This window comes from Monodon monoceros, unplaced genomic scaffold (genome assembly GCF_005190385.1).
Source record: "Monodon monoceros isolate NGI ecotype Baffin Bay Population unplaced genomic scaffold, NGI_Narwhal_1 Super_Scaffold_4, whole genome shotgun sequence".
In the NCBI taxonomy this organism is placed as follows: Eukaryota; Metazoa; Chordata; class Mammalia; order Artiodactyla; family Monodontidae; genus Monodon; species Monodon monoceros.
Genome location: NW_021703781.1, coordinates 55,765,469 through 55,785,864, shown reverse-complemented (window position 1 = coordinate 55,785,864; position 20,396 = coordinate 55,765,469). Strand labels below are relative to the sequence as shown.

Genomic DNA, 20,396 nt, shown 5'->3' with positions numbered 1-20,396 from the left:
TCATTTGTCTCTAGGTATTTTTTAATTTTCTCTTTGATATTTTCAGTGATGTTTTGGTTATTTAGTAACATATTGTTTAGCCTCCATGTGTTTGTGTTTTTTATGCTTTTTTTCCCTGTAATTGATTTCTAATCTCATAGCATTGTGGTCAGAAAAGATGCTTGATGTGATTTCAATATTCTTAAATTTACCAAGGCTTGATTTGTGACCCAAGATGTGATCTATCCTGGAGAATGTTCCATGTGCACTTGAGAAGAAAGTGTAATCTGCTGTTTTTGTATGGAATGTCCTATAAATATCAATTAAATTTATCTGGTCTCTTGTGTCATTTAAAGCTTGTGTTTCCTTATTAATTTTCTGTCTGGGTGATCTGTCCATTGGTGTAAATGAGGTGTTAAAATCCCCCACTATTATTGTGTTACTGTTGATTTCCTCTTTTATAGCTGTTAGCAGTTGCCTTATGTATTGAGGTGCTCTTATGTTGGGTGCACATATATTTATAATTGTTATGTCTTCTTATTGGATTGATCCCTTGATCATTATGTAGTGTCCTTCCTTGTCTCTTTTTTGTGTGTGTGTGGTACACGGGCCTCTCACTGTTGTGTCCTCTCCCGTTGCGGAGCACAGGCTCTGGACATGCAGGCTAAGTGGCCATGGCTCACGGGCCCAGCCGCTCCACAGCATGTGGCATCTTCCCCGACTGGGGCACGAACCCATGTCCCCTGCATGCGCAGGTGGACTCTCAACCACTGCGCCACCAGGGAAGTCCTTTCCTTATCTCTTGTAACATTCTTTATTTTAAAGTCTATTTTATCTGATATGAGTATTGCTACTCCAGCTTTCTTTTGATTTCCATTTGCATGGAATATCTTTTTCCATTCCCTCACTTTCAGTCTGTGTGTGTCCCTAGGTCTGAAGTGGGTCTCTTGTAGACAGCCTATATATGGGTCTTGTTTTTGTATCTGTTCGGTGAGCCCCTGTGTTTTGGTTGGAGCATTTAATCCATTCACGTTTAAGTTAATTATCGATATATATATTCCTATTACCATTTTAATGTTAATTGTTTTGGGTTTGTTTTGGTAGGTCCTTTTCTTCTCTTGTGTTTCCCACTTAGAGAAGTTCCTTTAGCATTTGTTGTAGAGCTGGTTTGGTGGTGCTGAATTCTCTTAGCTTTTGCTTGTCTGTAAAGTTTTTGATTTCTCCATTGAATCTGAATGAGATCCTTGCTGGGTAGAGTAATCTTGGTTGTAGGTTCTTCCCTTTCATGATAAATATATTGTGCCACTCCCTTCTGGCTTGTAGAGTTTCTGTGAGAAATCAGCTTTTAACCTTACGGGAGTTCTCTTGTATGTTACTTGTCCTTTTTCTCTTGTTGCTTTCAGTAATTTTTCTTTGTCTTTAATTTTTGTCAATTTGATTACTATGTGTCTCAGTGTGTTTCTCCTTGGGTTTATCCTGCCTGGGACTCTCTGGGATTCCTGGACTTGGGTGGCTATTTTCTCTCCCATGTTGCAGAAGTTTTCGACTATAATCTCTTCAGATATTTTCTCGGGTCCTTTCTCTCTCTCTTTTCCTTCTGGGACCCCTATAATGCGAATGATGTTGCATTTAATCTTGTCCCAGATGTGTCTTAGGCTGTCTTCATTTCCTTTCATTCTTTTTTCTTTATTCTGTTCCACGGAAGTGAATTCCACCATTGTGTCTTCCAGGTCACTTATCCGTTCTTCTGCCTCAGTTATTCTGCTATTGATTCCTTCTAGTGTATTTTTCATTTCAGTTATTGTATTGTTCATCTCTGTTTGTTCTGTAATTCTTCTGGGTGTTTCCTCTTTAATTCTTCTAGGTCTTCGTTAAACATTTCTTGCATCTTCTCGATCTTTGCCTCCATTCTTTTTCTGAGGTCCTGGATCATCTTCACTATCATTATTCTGAATTCTTTTTCTGGAAGGTTGCCTATCTTCACTTCACTTAGTTGTTTTTCTGGGGTTTTATCTTGTTCCTTCATCTGGTACATAGTCCTCTGCCTTTTCATTTTGTCTATCTTTCTGTGAATGTGGTTTTCATTCCACAGGCTGCAGAATTGTTCTTCTTGCTTCTGCTGCCTGCCCTCTGGTGGATGAGGCTATCTAAGAGGCTTGTGCAATCTTCCTGATGGGAGGGACTGGTGGTGGGTAGAGCTGGGTGTTGCTCTGGTGGGCAGAGCTCAGTAAAACTTTAATCCGCTTGTCTGCTGATGGGTGGGTCTGGGTTCCCTCCCTGTTGGCTGTTTAGCCTGAGGTGACCCAGCACTGGAGCCTACTCAGCTCTTTGTGGGACTAATTGCGGATTCTGGGAGGGCTCATGCCAAGGAGTACTTCCCAGAAATTTTGCTGCCAGTGTCCTTGTCCCCTCGGTAAGCCACAGCCACCCCCTGGCTCTGCAGCACACCCTCCAACACTAGCAGGTAGTTGTGGTTCAGTCTTCTATGGGGTCTCTGCTCCTTCCCTTGGGTTCCGATGAGCACACTACTTTGTGTGTGCCCTCCAAGAGTGGAGTCTCTGTTTCCCCCAGTCCTGTCAAAGTCCTGCAATCAAATCCCGCTAGCCTTCAAAGTCTGATTCTCTAGGAATTCCTCCTCCCATTGCCGGACCCCCAGGTTGGGAAGCCTGATGTGGGGCTCAGAACCTTCACTCCAGTGGGTGAACTTCTGTGGTATAATTGTTCTCCAGTTTGTGAGTCACCCAGCCAGCAGTCATGGGATTTGATTTTACTGTGATTGCGCCCCTCCTACCATCTCATTGCAGCTTCTCCTTTGTCTTTGGATGTGGGGTATCTTTTTTGGTGAGTTCCAGTGTCTTCCTGTCAATGACTGTTCAGCAGTTAGTTGTGATTCCGGTGCTCTCACAGGAGGGAGTGAGCACACGATCTTCTACTCCACCATCTTGAACCAATCCAATATTTATTTATTTATTTTTGGCTGTGTTGGGTCTTAGTTAGGTCATGTGGTATCTTTCATTGCAGCGCCCAGTCTTCTCCCTAGTTGCGGCTCGCAGGCTTTGTAGTTGTGGTGCGCGGGCTTAGTTGCACCTCAGCATGTGGGATCTTAGTTCCCCGACCGGGGATCAAACCCGCATCCCCTGCATTGGAAGGTGGATTCTTTTTTTTTTTTTTTTTGTTGTTGTTGTACGTGGGCCTCTCACTGTTGTGGCCTCTCCCGTTGCAGAGCACAGGCTGCGGACGCACAGGCTCAGCGGCCATGGGTCATGGGCCCAGCTGCTCCGCGGCATGTGGGATCCTCCCGGACCGGGGCACGAACCCATGTCCCCTGCATCGGTAGGCAGACTCTCAACCACTGTGCCACCAGGGAAGCTCTGGAAGGTGGATTCTTAACCACTGGACCACCAGGGAAGTCCCATAAATGTTCTTTATTGTTCAAGTCATTTTGAGTTGAGTTTTCTGTAACTTGTGGTCAGAGGCATCCTAATGGACGCAGAGTATCATAAAATCAGGCCTAGAGTTCTCTGGCCCTTGGAGTGCTTTTCCTTTGTGCAGCCTTCCCCAAGTCAGGATAAATCTCATTTTCCGCTCCCAAGGAAGCACTGTTACTTTGACAGCAAAAAGTCTTTGGTGTGAGACTGGGAGTTTGTGGCAGTTATGGAGGTGCACTACCCAGATCTCCCTTCAAGGAGGAACTTACCACGTGGCTGCTCTTGGAGCTGAAACCGTGCTCTTCACAGCGCTGGCTAATGGCTGAGCATAGCAGGGGTGTGAGGCCTGGCCTCTTCTGCCCAGTGTAGGACTCCTCTAACCAGCATCTTTCCTCTAGAGCCTTTTCCTGCCCAGTGCCGCTCTTCCCTCTTCTCCCTTTCACAGACACCATTGCCCCCCACCCCATACTGCCCGCACACCTCACTGTCTCAGCATCTGCTTCCAAGAGGACCCAACTGGCACAGAGCGGAAGATCACTGACGACTCCATCTGAAGGACTTGTCCAGTCTGGTCTGAAAATAGAAGACCTACTTTCTCCTCCTTGTCATTCTATATCTTTTTAAACATATTCCTAATATCTTGAGCATCAGATCAGTAGACACTCAATTATTTAGCAATGAAGTGTCTCTTAATGCCAGCTCAGCTTTGTACTGGAGGCCTTGAGTTCCTTGTGTCAGGCAAGATAATCCTCAGGGAAGTCCCAAAAGATGGGTATAAGTATCCTTATTTAACAGATGAGGAAACTGAGTCCTGAAATGTTAGGTGGTATCCAAGGTCACATCATCAGAAAGTGGCAGATCTCATTTTATTCAGAGTTGGTCATTACCCCCTCAGAGAGCCCTGCCTTCCTGTCTACTTCCATTGTTCTCTACTCCTCTGCACCACTTTACCACTCTCTGAAATTACTGTTGCATTTAGTGTCTGTCTCTCTGAAAGGGAACCTTCCAGGGCAGCCGTCCTATCTTTTTTTTTTTAATAAATTTATTTTATTTTTGGCTGCATTGGGTCTTCATTGCTGCGCACAGGCTTCCTCTAGCTGCAGTGAGCAGGGACCACTCTTCATTGTGGTGTGCGGACTTCTCACTCTGGAGGCTTCTCTTGTTGCGGAGCATGGGCTCTAGGCGTGTGGGCTTCAGTAGTTGTGGCACACAGGCTCAGTAGTTGTGGCTTGCAGGCTCCAGAGCTCAGGCTCAGTAGTTGTGGAGCACAGGCTTAGTTGCTCCGTGGCATGTGGGATCTTCCCAGACCAGGGCTCAAACCCAGGTCCCCTGCATTGGCAGGTGATTCTTAACCACTGTGCTACCAGAGAAGCCCACGGTCCTGTCTTATTTACTACTGTAACCCCCAAATCTAGAACAATATCTGACACTGAGCAGTATTCAACTAGTCACTGAACGGATTAATAAAGGTAACTAAGCTCATTTTTTTTTTTTTTTTTTTTTTACTGTGACATAATGAATGTTTGTTGTTTTAAGCCACTAAGTCATGGGGTAACTTGTTAGGGCAGTGATAGATAAAAACATTGTGCTTGGGCTTCCCTGGTGGCGCAGTGGTTGAGTCCGCCTGCCGATGCAGGGGACACGGGTTCGTGCCCCGGTCCGGGAAGATCCCGCATGCCGCGGAGCGGCTAGGCCCGTGAGCCATGGCCGCTGAGCCTGCGCATCTGGAGCCTGTGCTCCGCGACGGGAGAGGCCACAACAGTGAGAGGCCTGCGTACTGCAAAAAAAAAAAAAAAATTGTTCAGTGGGGCTTCCCTGGTGGCGCAGTGGTTGAGAGTCCGCCTGCCGATGCAGGGGACACGGGTTCGTGCCCTGGTCCGGGAAGATCCCACGTGCCACGGAGCAGCTAGGCCCGTGGGCCATGGCCGCTGAGCTTGTGCGTCCAGAGCCTGTGCTCCGCGACGGGAGAGGCCACAACAGGGAGAGGCCTACGTACCGACGCCCCCCCCCCAACAAAAATAAAAAGCATTGTGCAGGTATTATCTACTGAACATCTTAAATAATCAAACCTTTTCTGCCAGCCATTGGGAAAACTCCTAGATTTGGAGTTGAAAGGATCCCCGGGTCAGCTGAGCCCCTGGGCCTTCAGTCAGGGTAACCAAGCCCCCGCATGAGCTCATCCAGGTGGGCAGGTTTCAGACCAAGGTTTAATGCTGTGTGCATTCACACACCAAAACTATAGAAAGTCTAAGTTGCACTGTGGACTTCCTTGAGGTCGGTCCACCCCAAGAGCTTGGGCTGCTCCAGACTCAGATGGAAGGAGGCAGCACCACTAGATACCAGAGGAGGGGTCTGAGGGGGTTTGTTTTCATTAATTTTTCTTCTTAAACTTGCTGTTGAAGTAGGGCACCCAGTTCAGAATCAGCCCCAGTCGGTGGCCCACACCAGCCCCGTGGCACCTGCCATGGGAATCCAGTTTCTGGCTAGCTTCTGGCAGTGTGGGCCCAGGAGTCTGCTTAGCCTCACGGTGCCAGCGTCCCAGCTCAGGGTGACCCTAGCCCCGGGGCCACCTGCTGAAACTAAACTCATCTTTAAGGCATGTTTATATTCATTGTTTTAATAATAATCTGCCACATTTGAACATCACTCCACAGTTTACAAAGTGTTTCCACGCTCATCTCATGTGGTCTTCATAGAAATCTCTGAGGTAGAACTGACACTGTTCCTTCTTCTTCAGGGTCTCCTCACACTTGCTGGTCCTTCTGCCTGGAATGCTTCCTCCACCCCCATTATTTGCCTGCATCACTGTCTGCCTCCTTCTTTGTCACTTCCTAAGAAGGCTGGCCCTGATCCTGCAGCCCAGGTTAGGAACCTGGCGTTACACACTCTCTTCACACAATGGTAGTTAAATAATTAGGTAATTGCTTTATGACTGGCTCCCCCACTAGCTGAGGCTCCATGAGGACAGGGCCTTGTCGTACCTGTATATGTCACATACCACTGTGCCTGACACACTGTGGTGCTCGTTATACATGTATATGTGTGTGTGTATGAATATCTATGTATATATACGTATATGTATAAAATGAATGATTTTCACTCGATAGATGAGGAAATCAAAAGCCTACAGTCTAAGCCACTGTGGGAAGCTGTTTTGTTTGTTACCCACAGTAAGAAATTTATTATTCATCATGACCCCAGGAAACATGCATGCACACACGCATACGACAGGGGTTAACTTATTGTGAACTAAGCACTGATATTTTCTATTCTATTCAACTTGACTTCATTAAAAAATATTTAGTTCTAATCTATTTCATTTATTTCATGACCAATTCATGTGTGAACAACCTTGGCCTAAGTGACTTGCTCAAGGTCATCTTACTAGTATAGTGGTGGGATTGGGAGAATAATTGAGCATTTCCCATCTATGACTCTCTAGTGGGTTTCTTGACCTAAGGCAAAACTATCACAAAAGTCTTGTGTCAGTTTTGGTGACCAAAGAACAAATTTGTTCTTTTGCTTTTCAGTCTCAGTTAAGGCAAGGTTGGTCTCACCATCTGTAGGCATTTCAATTTCGTTTGTCGAGACACCTTGGTTCTCTGCAATGCTGCTGTCCAGAAGGCTCTTCCTAGAAGCTCCAAAGGGAAAGATTTAGCCCTAATGGGTGGCACACCCAGACTTGCTGGAATTCTCATCCACATTACACCAAACATTAACATATGGACAAAGGCGCATGGCATATTAAATGATTTACTGGGGTCAAAGATCAAGTCAATGGCAGACATCCTCAGGGTCTGCTAGGCTAGGACACAGGGAAGCCCCTGCTAGGCAGGGCCATCAGCCTGGACCTGGTCAGCCATCAGCCAGTTAATCTACAACGGCACCTTCTTTTCCTACCAGAGGGAGGTTTGACTTGAACTCCTGGGAGACCTGCCTTCTTGGAAGCTAGATTTCTCTGCTTCAGAGTCTAATTTAGCTGGTATTGGACTCAGAAAGCCTAGAGAAAGCTGAAACTTGTTTATTTGTTCTTTTATTCCTGGATTTATAACTTGACCTAATATACTGTATGTCTGTACATGTGTTGATCTCAAAAAATGTTTGAGCTTGCCTGCTTCTCAGGCCATGTTGGCAGGCAGCTGTTAAAGCCATCAGTGATGTTTGCTTCCAGTTACAAAAGAAAACATTCTCTATTTGGGGCTATGTTGTTGTTTTTTTCTTTCCTGATTTAAAAGGGGGAAATATGTTTCCCAGTAGAGATGTGGGCCACCCCCGCCCATCCCCTTCTAGGGCTAAGAATGACTAAGAAACCTTTTCGGCACACCTGGTTCATCATCTTTCTCATATTCAAACTCTTTTTCCCTCCCTGTGGAAGTATTCTTAGGGGATTTGTTTTAAAATTATTTGAGCAACTGGGCAGGTTTTCTCCCTTCCCTGAAGATACCAGTTTATGGTTCAACATCTCCCTTAAACTCTGGTGTGTTTTTAGCTCAGAAAGATCCAGGTTGTATTCCATTATCAGGTGCACTGATGAAATAACTGCTGATGGGACCAAGAAAACATGAGTAATTCTAACCTCTGCCCAGAACCTTTGAAGGAATGCATAAACCCTGACCTTGCTTTGGTGCTTTGGAGAGACCATCTGGGGAAAAATTCATTTCCCAAAATATATATGAAATTGAGAGTTCCTCTGGCTGGGAAGTAGGAAAAACCATATGGCAAATGTGGGGTTTGCATATGCAAATATTTGTTTCCGAGAAAACGATTTAAACATGGTAAGTACACTCTTGAAGGACTGACCTGTACCCTGGGGAAAAGCACGGGAGGAGACGGAGGTGGAGAAGAGTGAGGAATAGAGAAGCCAGACTTTAGCTGGGAAACAGTACACAGGGCAGGATGACTTGCTGGAAGTTGGAGGTGCCTTTGGAAGTGTCAGACCAAAGTTCAGTAACCAGTTGGAGGCAAGAGAGGCAGGGAAGTTTGAAAATGAGGAATGGGAGCCTGTAGGGAAGATGTGGCTGCCTAAATGAAAGAGGATTGAAGGAAAAAAAAAGAAAAGACTTGACAAATAGTACCTCAGAGGAATCCAGGGATGGTTAGGATCCCTCAAAAGACAGCTTTGACTCAAAATTGAAGATGTGATCTGGGCCACTACATGAAAGGTCTCAGTAATCCCAGGATTTCTGACTACAGGACCGTCAAGTTGAAATTGCTAAGCCACCAAGCTAATGTGCTAATCACCTGAACTGAATGACTCTAAGAAACAAGACTTTTAAATGGTATCTTTTTTTAAAAATTTCAGATCCCAATTGTTCATTCCCGGTATATAGAAAAGCAATTGGTTTTTGTATACTGACTTTCTAAGATGGAATCTCTCTCCATTTATTTAGATCTTCTTTTATTTCTTTCATCAGTGCTCTGTAGTTTTCTACATATAGATCCTGTACATGTTTTGTTAGATTTTATACCTAAGTATTTATATTTTTTGGTGCTATTGTAAATGGTATTTAAAACATTTTTCAAATCCCAATTGTTCATTGCTGGTCTCTAGGAAAGCATAAGAAACTAGACTTTTATCTTAACTGCCGTTTTGAGCTTGTACCCAAAGCCACTCTTAGTGAGGGCAAGCTGGGGCAGGATGGGTCAGTAATCACAGCTGTCCCCCTCCCCATCTTTCCCTCCTTCCTCACTTTGTAAATATTTGTTTATTTCATTTGACCGAGTTGATGTTATGCCAAAGAACTTCTAGGGAGGGGTGGGTACTGTTGAGAAATAAGGGAAAACATGTAACTCTTGAGGTTAAGATCTTTGGAGGAGAGATTTTTTGAGGTCTTAGTGTTTGAGACAGAATGGTGGGTGTGGGAAAATTAGAGGTAGCAGCAACATGAAAAGGGAGAGAGGGCTTCACCAGACGACGTGGGTAAAAATGAAGGCATATTATGCCTGGTGTTATATGTAACAATCTACCAAAATAGTATGTGAATTGAGATCAAACTCCCGTTTTTGTCTCAGAGTAATTAGAGTATAATTAAGTCATTGCTGTGTTAACATTTATGCTAATGTTGGTTTCAGAAAACAACGAGATTGCAAACATGAACAGTCTCTGTGTGATTCGGGGTTTGTTGCTGATTTGATGCTTGTTGCTTGTGACAAAGTGGGGCTTTCAGTGGAAACTGGGTTGAGAAAAATGAGTAGATTGTAGGGAGGGAAAAATTAGGAATTTGGGATTAGCAGATACAAATGACTATACATAAAATAGATAAACAACGAAGTCCTCCTGTACAGCACAGGGAAGTATATTCAATATCTTGTAATAACCTATAATGAAAAAGAATAGATAGATATGTATATAAAACTGAATCACTTTGCTGTACACCGGAAACTAACATAACATTGTAAATCAACTATACTTCAATAAAAAAAATTTTTTTTAAATGAGAAGATTCTATCCCCAACATTTTTATCCCCCAGTGCCTGGCAAGGTACCTGGGAAGTAGTTCTCAATACATGTATATTGAACAAATCTGGAAGCAACTCAGCAAATTTAACTTTAATGCCCATGTGTCCAAGGTGGGGGCAGGGTAGAGATGAGTTTAAGCAACTGTTATTAACATACTCGAGGGTAACAGTTAAATCAAGATTCATGTGGCTTTCAGGGATTTTTACTGACAACAGGTAAGACCGACACTCTGGACAGAAGGCAGTAGCTCACTCAGTGACTGAGGTATCTGAAGACATGGCTCTGCTTTGGTGTCTGTGGACTCACACCTTCCCTAAATCTGCAGAATGTCTGCTGAGCTGTCACAGAATGAAATGTGTAGCTGAGGAGATATGTTGGTGTGCTGGAGGACCATGTAGTGATAGGATGACCCTTAGAATCTCTTCTAATTAGGATCACCTATGGTTCCCTTGAGCGGAAGCCCTTGAGCCTTGAGGGGTGGTGCAGAAGGGCAACTAAGAGGTAACAAGTGCAATGGGGGAACCACTTCTTTTTTTAAGAATTAATTAATTAATTAACTTGGCTGCATCGGGTCTCAATTGAGGCACATGGGATCTTTGTTGTGGCTCGCGCCATCTTTCACTGCGTTGTGAGGGCTCTCTAATTGAGGTGTGTGGGCTCAGTAGTGGCGGCGTGGGCTTAGTTGCCACATGACATGTGGGATCTTATTTCTACCAGGGATCGAACCCACCTTCCCTGCATTGAAAGGCAGATTCTTAACCTCTGAACCACCGGGGAAGTCCCAAGGGGGAACCATTTCTAAGTGGGCTGTTCTGAGTTGTGATTACTTGGTGTATAAGGGAAAGGACATCTTCCCACCAAAGGCCCAGCTTTTGTTCTGAGTCCCAGGGAAATAATTTACGCAAAGTTTTGACCTGGAACATTTCCCCAAGAACTGGCATATTATATGCATGTCTTTCACGCCTCTGAAAACACTAAATAAGTTTCTTTAGGTGTTTACCATACCCAAGAACACCACCATTTTCTTCTTAGGCAAGGACCTAAAATTCAATAATAATATTACTTCACAGAGGGACAAATGTCCATTAACAGTTAAATAAGGAGGTAGGTTTTATTGTGTGAGAAGAAGCACATAAGCTTTGCAATCAGTCGAGTTGTTTTCAGTTCTGCCATACACTAGCTTTGTGGCCTTTGACAAATCACTTGACCTCTCTGAGTCTCTGAGAAATAGGGATGATAATAACAATAATATCCATTTCATTGACCTTATAGGTTGCTGTAAGCAGTAAAGTACTATACATTAATTACTATTATTGGGGCAAAATTGGCATCAGGACTTCCTGAAAATGGTCCCAGGAGAGAGTCCATTTAGAAGGATTGGCCTGCCGAATGAATAGTCCAGTCAAGGAGTGCTAAGAGTTTTCATGGGAGGGCTTGAAACATGAATTTGCTTTGATGGGTGGGTGGGATTTGGATTCAAGAGAACTTTTACAGAAAGAGAACAGGTGGGAGCAAATGCTCAGAGGCCAGGATAAACAAGATATTCATGTCACCTATCAAACACTCTCCGCACGCCCTGCATTGCAACTTCTTTTACGTGCTGTTGTCTAGTTTAACATATACATAATAACACAGTGAATTAGGCTTTGTCATCCCTATTTTACAGATGATGAAACTGAGCCTCAGTAAGATTGTTTTGCCCAAGGTCACCTAATAAAGCAATGGCAGAGCCAGGGCTCAAATCCAGATTATCTGGACCAAATCCAAAAGTCCTTCCACAGTATACGCTGCTTGTTTGGAATATAGCAAATAGTTTCAGTTTGGATGGAACGGAAGGTTTCATGCTGGGGCACTAAGGATGGAAAGAGGTCAGGGTAAACCAGAATACTGAGGCGAGGCAAAGGGGTTTGTACTGACAACGAAGCCTAGGGTGGCAAAGGTCTGTGAGGAAGCGAGCAACATAACTAAAGATTGTCCAGGATTTCCAAGTTCAAGGCTCTGTGGAGGCATAGGCTGTACCAACTAATAATTAGGCAGTTCAGAACGGAGAAAGCTACCCCCTTGTCATTTATTCCTGAATGATTCCTCCTCTTGAACTTATTTTCTCAATTGTGTTATTCCTGAGTACTCTTAAATACTGCAGCTTCCACCCCACAGATAGCATCATATTTCAGTAATGAGCAAAGTGAAAAAGATTCAGCTTGGTCCTGGATCCAGTAGTGAACTACAGTGAGGAAAGTGCTCACACAAAGACTATTATAGGACCCTGAGTACCACTGAATCAAGCCTTCCTGTAAGAGGCTTCTACATTCTTTTTCTAAGCTGAAGGTTTCAGTGTAGGTCAATGGTGAAAGACGAATTGCTGGAGGGCTAACAGACAATGCCCACTCCTTACATTGTGTGAGGGAATTTCTCCACTGATTAAGTAGTAGTTTGCTTGGGGTCTTAAGTGTGTAGCTGCAGTAGCAATTCGTTCTGTCCATCAATCCCTCCTTTTTAACTGAATTTTAAAATGAATGCTGATCTTCAAAGCTTTAACAAATGTATATGCCCTATGACCCAGCAGTATCACTGTTAGGAATTTATCAGCAAATTCAACAATGTGAATATGGAGTGCTCTTTATAATGCCAAAACATTGGAAACACCTGTTTCCAACAATAGGGAATTGGTTGAGTAAATTGTGGTACATCTTATTCAGTGGAATGCTATGCAGCCATTAAAATGATACTGTTGAAGAATATTTAATGACAGAAAATGTCAACTCCCATGGCACATCAAAATTCTTAGGTAGAATTGATATAATATGATCCCTTGGATATGCAACCACATTAGCTCTGTCACCACCTGACCTTCAACTCCTAACCTTACACCTGGGATGCTGGAGATGTTGGAATTAATGAGCAAATCAGCAATTCCCAGCATCTTCTACCTAGTGCCATGTCATCTTTAACCAAGGGTGCAACTAACTGTGTGTAAAATAAGTAAAGTTCTTGAATTTGCTAAAACGAGTTACATCACAAAGGCTCTCCAGTTAAAAAATAAAATAAAAAAAGAGAAAGGAAAAAACTCCCCTCCCTCTAGCCTCCCCTCAAGCCTCTAATCTCATCTACGAAAAAGAACTGTACTTTACTGTCCACAAAACAGCCTGTTTTCAAAGTGAGAGGAGAATTGCTCCGTGAGGACAGCCATCAGTAACTGCGGTTCATGAATTCCTGCTTGTTTATAGAAAGCAGGGGCTAAGGATAGACACTTTGAAACCACCTGTGAAAGAATTAAAGACCAAGGGGGGCAAAACCCCCATCACAAACAGAATCTCACTGATCAAGTGTGAAAGAAAAGGAAGAAAGAAAAAGCCAAGTAGATCTTTGCAGGCAACCACTAGATGGACATAGAATTCAAAAACATTCTTTAGTGAGATCAAGGATGGCAGGCTTTGAAGCCTGGAGGGCTGGCGAGTCTCAGGAACAGCCTGGCCGTGGCAATCCACACCGAAGCATCCACAGTCTTGCACTTGCTGGAGTAAAGCATTTAAATTGGAACAATGTCAAATTTCACAGCTATCTTATGTCCAGTGACCTTACGGGACCCCAAAGGAAAGACAGATAAAAAATGATTGTTCTCAACAAGTTCCTGAAAGCGAAGAAGTCACACAGGCAACCTCAAGAAACAACTTCAAAACGAAAATGTCCACAAACTATTGCATGCAGGGCAGCAAGCAAACAACGCTTATTTATTTATTCATCTATTGATTCTTTTTACCGAGAACTCAGCGGTGTGTTCTTACTCTTTACAGAACACACACAAAGATAAATTCCACCTCCCCAGTACATTAGTTTATGAGGATGTTATTGTGGGAGAGGAAGAGGTCACAACCATCCTAAATTATTTAATCAATTTGAAACAGGTTTTATTGTTATAAAGAAAGTGAGACATTGTATCAGACCAAAAAAACCCTACAAGCAATGCATGTATTTTAGACCAGAATTTCAGTGACACTTCACATGCCTTAACTGCGTGTAAGTGAATCATCTTAATTTTTTAAAAGAAATTGTAAAAGAAATAAACATTACAGATGTAGCTAAAATTCCCTTTCATCATGGCCCCCAAACCTCCTACCTTCCTTCCCAGAGGCAGCCACTACCATGAGTTTGAGGTATATAATTCTGTTCCAATTTTTTACTTTTACATGCATGTATATGGTCCCTAAAGAATTATGATATTGTTTTTTGTGTTAGATTTTTTTCATAAATGGTATCATACTGTATATACTGCTCTGAATTTATTTTGCTTATTACACTCAACGTCATGTTTTTTCTACCTGCCCAGATAATTGCTTCATTCCTTTTTTGAACTTAATGTTTTAAAGGAAGAAAAAGTTTATTCATACCGGAACAGTTACATGTACCTATATGTTTCTGTCTGACTCTGATTGGGACTCTAAAGTCAGGAGGACTTCTTGGAAGAAGGGAGGCCTACATTCAGTTTCTGAAAGAGGTGAAAAAAATGCTAAGTGACAAAGAATGTCATAGGGCATTTCAGAGAGACCCCTTAAAATAATGTCCTAAACTAGGAATTGTGAGGTTTGCTGTATGATCTTTCCTTCACTATTTACAATATAGGTTCTATGGCTTTTTATTTTTACATTTTGGTTAGGTGAAGGTTTAGACTGTGAAGGCTATGTTTAAAAAGGAATGTATACTAATCAAGTCAAGATTCACTAAAACCGAACAACTTCAGAAATTCTATAGAACGCTAGCATTTAAGTCCAACAGGTGGACACACAAACCAATTACAAATGAAATAATCTTTTGATCAATGGAGTTGCTGGTGTGTGCTGAATAAAATACATTCAAAACGTATTTGTGGTGTGAGATAAAGATATGGAGGTCGAAAGTAAGTGCCGCTTATGTTAGTAGTTTTAATTTTACCTTGTCAGCGCCCCGTGTACAAAACTTGAGAAAGCGAGACTTTGATTTGTTCAAGTTTCCTTAAGGAGGGGCCACAGAATCCTTGAAGCATGATTTGAAAAAGATGGATAAGATATTCCACCCAAAATTCAACATCACCTTTAATCTTGCCCTCTCCTCCTCTAATCCCTAGGTAATGTTTTGTGCTTCTTTTGCAGGAAAGCAATTTTGTTAATCACTTTAGCACCAATTCTTGCATCCCTGGCAATACTCAGAACTGCTTCCATCCAAGTCTTTGATGTGGGAAAGAAACACACACACTCTTTCGCATGTAATCTGAAAACAATTCACCTCTTGCCAATGAATGCACAGCACTCCACTTTAATAGAGAGCAAGTTCTGTGGAGGTTTCTAATCCTTTCTGCCAAAGAAGAGAAGAGAGAGAATCACTCAGGTAGCCCAACCTCATTCAGGAGTTAAAATCACTTGGAATGTTTTGTGGTGTGTGGGCTTTTTAAAAATATCACTTGCTGAAGATTACTGCTCTCAGGGGAAATCAAAACAACTCAAGATCAAAATAAATAAATAAAAAATAAAAAATAAAGATTCCCCATCCCCAACACAAACAGGATATTCTTCTCAACTCAGATAACTCTTGATCTAAGTGTATTACAAGAAACCTGCTTTAATCCCTCAAAGCAATGGTGTTATAGATAAGTAGCGGTAACATAGGTGGCTTAAATTCCAGAAATGTACAAAAGATTCGGTTGAAAATAAAACTAAAAAAGAAAGAAAGCTCAATTCTTCATTGCTGTGACTTGAAGAGGTAAATTTAGGGCAGTAAAAATGCAAAGAATGACCCCTAAAAAAGAAATAGCTATAAAAGTCTAGAATTGTCTTAATGGTCTCGTAGGCTGCTTACAGTGTGTGTCTTAATGTGTGTGTTAGGGATGTGTTTGTGTAAGCATTTTAAGAAAGAGAAATTGTTTTACTGATTTCTGGATCTAATGGGGTTCATTTGAAAATCTCTTTATACATTTTCTATGATAGTACAACATTCTGAAGCTTTGTTTCACAAATGACTTTTACAATTTTTTAATTTCCAGCATTTTATCTCTGTTTAGTCTTTTTTCCTAACATATCCCTGCTTACTTAAATGCAATGAGAAGGACTTTATTCTTTTTCTGTCAGTAATTGTCATATTTTCACAATCTGCATGTTAATTTTGATCTACCTCCTGACATCCTAGTTAACATATTGCTTATTCCCCCCACCCCCTTCTTCATTGTAGAGCCACTGCAAGGTAGTGGCAATTTCCTTCATTATTCCCGAAGTATGCTTGAAAATACTCTTTTACCTTTTTTTTAGAGATAGTGCTTATTATTCAATAGGTAATACAAATAGTTAATAGTTTAAACTTCAAAAGATCTAAAATAGTGTATAGTAAAAAAAAAACCCTGTCCCTTACCCACCCATTTCTCCTCCTTAGAAGCAAACACTGGTACTAGGTTTTGTGTATTTCTCCAGAGAGATTTGGCACACAAAAAGTCAAAGCAGGCAAATATAGTTTCCCACTGTCCCCCCCCATGGCAATATATTATCCACACTCTGCGTTTTGCTTTTTTCACTTAATGTATATTAGAGATCCTTCTGTAACAATGCATCTGATCTGATCTCCCTCATTCTTTTTCACAGCTGTTTACTATTCTACTCTATGGATATCCCATGATGTATTTAAACAGTTTGGAATACATTTGTTCCAAACATTTCTATTCTCTGTCTATTCTATTCTTGTTTCTTCTCAGGTTGTTTCTAGGACTCTATCATGGGTACTGCTGAATAAGTAACATGGATTTTAATTGTAACATGGAAGGCTCTTGAAAAAATTTAAAACTTTTATTTTCTAAAATCTTTGAAACTTAAAAAAATTACCCAAAGGAATATGGGTTTATAGTTTTCAAAAATCTGACATTATAGGAGTTGGGTGATGCCAAGACTTTTAGTTACTTCCTCTTCATCTCATCATGGATCCCATCCACTTCAACATTTAAAATTCCATTGTTCATTGATTTCCCTGTGTGGGTTAACATAGGATACTGAATTGAGAACTTCCTTCTAATAGCTGATATTAATTTTAATTCTCTTAACCTACAAAATATTAAATATTGCTTTATACACCTTTAGCTGAACACCAATTCAACAGGCTATCTCATACATGACTAAGGACTCAAATCAGGGAAACTGGAACTTCGGTTGACCTCAACTCTTGGGAGAGCTGGGCAAGCTGTTGGGCCCGATCATAGTGATTCCTCTCCTTCTGTTGCATGGTCTGAGTGGTGGAGATCTTGAAAAATAGATTTTTAAAAATTGAAGTATAGTTGACTTACAGTGTTGTGTTAGTTTCTGGTATACAGCAAAGTGATTCATATATATATATATATATATATATATTCATATTCTTCTCCATTATGGTTTATTGAATAATCCATATCCATTATGGATATTGAATATAGTTCCCTGTGCTATACAGCAGGACCTTGTTGTTTACCTTTTTTATATATAATAGTTTGTATCTGCTAATCCCAAACTCCTAATTTATCCCTCCCTCCCCCTTTCCCCTTTGGTAACCATAAGTTTGTCTTCTATGTCTGTGAGTCTGTTTCTGTTTTGTAAGTAAGTTCATTTGTATCATTTTTTTAGATTCCACATATAAGTGATATCATATGATATTTTTCTTTGTCTGACTTACTTCACTTAGTATGATAATCTCTAGGTCCATCCATGTTGCTACAAATAGCATTCTTTCATTCTTTTTGATGGCTGAGTAGTATTCCACTGTGTATGTATGTATGTATGTATGTATGTATGTATGTATATATATACACACACACACGCACACACCCCACATCTTCTTCATCCCTTCATCTGTCAGTGGACATTTAGGTTGCTTTCATGTCTAAATAGTGCCGCTATGAACATTGGGGTGCATGTATCTTTTCGAATTAAGAGTTTTCTCCAGATAGATGTCCAGGAGTGGGATTGCTGGATCATATGGCAACTCTGTTTTTAGTTTTTTAAGGAAGCTCCATACTGTTTTCCATAATGGCTGCACCAATTTTTTACATTCTCACCAACAATGTAGAGGGTTCCCTTTTCTCCATACCCTTTCCAGCATTTATTATTTGTAGACATTTTTCTTTTGGCCGTACCACGGCTGGTGGGATTTTAGTTCCCTGACCAGGGATTGAACCCAGGCCCTTGGCAGTGAAAGTGCGGAGTCCTAACCACTGGACCGCCAGGGAATTCCCTATTTGTAAACTTTTTAACGATGGCCCTTCTGACTGGTGTGAGGTGGTACCTCATTATAGTTTTGATTTGCATTGAGAGATTATAGATTAAGCCTCCTGGGTTGTACCACACACCCACTGAGATTGGTCATGCTTGAGGAAGGCAAAAGTTCCTTTCTACTTCTTGTTGGCTCCATAGCACCTGGAGGCCCATGCCCTGGCCAAGTGGGGATTTGAACTCCTCGCTCTGTCTCGCCAAGGCTGATATCTGTGCAATTACTGTTTGGTTCTACTTTCAGACTGACTTCAGTTTCGGGTTTTTCATCTGTCCATTTCACTCCTAATTCATGAGCTTCTATCACAGATGTGAAGTTTAATTCCTCTTTGCTCACTCTTTTACCGGGAGACGCTGCTAGCGGAAAGCCTGTCATCTGTTGTGAAGGGGAGCTGGTGTTGACTTGAGGCAACAGAGTTGGTGGTCCAGTGGCCGTTTTCCTGTGTTAGGAGCAGGTAGTCTCGCTAAACTCCATGTGTTTGGAAACCTCTCTGACCGGTGGTTGTGCTGCTAAAGAAGAAGAGCTCAAGCTGTACTCCTTTTTCAGGTCAATCTGCTGAACCTGGGAAGATCCCCAGGGGCTAGCTTAGGCTTCTTCCTGCTTTTCTCTCCATGGTAGGTTTTAAATGTAGGGGATTTTTCTCATTCACCTTTCCATTTGGGTTTGAAACAGCTGCCATAAGAAAGGGGGAAAAGCACATTATATAGAGTGTATAATTCTTTAGAAGCAGTGACATAGGTTCTCAAAGGATAACAGTTAAATATGGGTCTAAAGGTCATAATTCTCTTTACTTAGTATGTGTGTGCGTGTATATATATATATATATACGCTTTTTAAAACTAAAGTAAAAATCCCCCAATTAAATAAGACCTATCTTTATTCCATTCACATCCAAACTTTTGTTTATATTTAACAACTGAACACAACCCATCATCAGTTCAAAATAATGTAACTGAATGATATTCCAGAAAAGTTGTCTTTTGTGTTTTTCACATTTTTCACAGGACCCCAAACCTAGGACAAGATAAATAAATTATATACTGTGGTTTCAGTCAGTGTACTGAATGTCTCAAATGAAAAAATTTACCTGAAGTTAGGCATTCTTTAATAGTAATAATTATAGAACAGAAATAAGAATTTTATATTTGACGTGGTACTTTCTTCCAGAAGAACTGAAGATGCTTGAGAATTTTTTTTCCTAGAACTTATCATTCTTTTCTTGAAAAACAACTCATATTTGTATATATTTTATCTCAGTGGTAACTTTATTTTTATCTATATATGTATGTATTTAAAGAAATTCCCAGATAATCATGAAAATTTCACAAGATTTTGTAGTTCCCTTCATTTTCAAATTTTATATCTTCCGTCATCTGTTGCCAAATGACTCAGTGTCCTGACAGAGATCAGAAAAATCACAAATTCTGATATCCCATGAATTATCTTAGATCCTAATGCTGATGGCGCGCTCTACATTTTGTTCAAAATCTCTTTGAACACCACCTATTGACATAAGAAGGTTATCTCATACTAATGATAACGTTACTTAACTGGCAAATCTAGAAATCTGCTTTTTTATCCCTACAGTTACATTTTATATTTCTGTCTTGCCCACCCCCTTACCTTACTTGCCATATGGTCCTTAAATTTTGTGTGCATGTGTGTATAACATATACATAAATTGGTGCTTGGAAATGTCTGTTTCTCACAGTCGTAAAGTCAGGACAGTATCTTAGAATGACATCTTACCCTTTGGAAAATGAATCTTTCTAGTATAGCTGTAAATTTGGATAACTAGAAATCTTAAGTAGCAGTTTAATTTTTGTTGGAGATGATTTATGGGACATTATTTTTACTTTTTTCTTTTGCACTTGGGATGACAGGATAGGGTTTCATAATATTGCAAATCTCTGTAACTTGGTAAACACACTGCCTTCATGTGCATTACAAGTTTTGCAAAGATTTTCTGTAAAAAGTCACAGAAGGCTAAAATAAACTTTTTAAAAAACCTTTATTTTGTATATTTAGATTTACAGAAAAATTGTGAAGCCCAGAGAGTTCTTATACACTACCATTATCAACATTTTACATCAGTATTGTGCGTTTGTAATGATTAATGGACTAACCAGGTTTCCTTAGTTTTTACCTAGTGTCCTTTCTCTTTTCTGCTCTAGGATACCACATTACATTTATTTGTCATGTCACTTTTGGTTCCTCTTGGCTGTGACAATTTCTCAGACTTGCCTTGTTTCTGATGATCTTGACATTTTTGAGGAGGA

At 41.1% G+C, this 20,396-nt stretch overlaps 1 pseudogene; it reads right to left on the bottom strand.

The window, feature by feature from the left end:
• Window positions 1–5,778: 5,778 nt before the first annotated feature.
• On the bottom strand, window positions 5,779–5,996 carry LOC114908560 (annotated as a pseudogene).
• Between the last annotated feature and the right edge of the window lie 14,400 nt (window positions 5,997–20,396).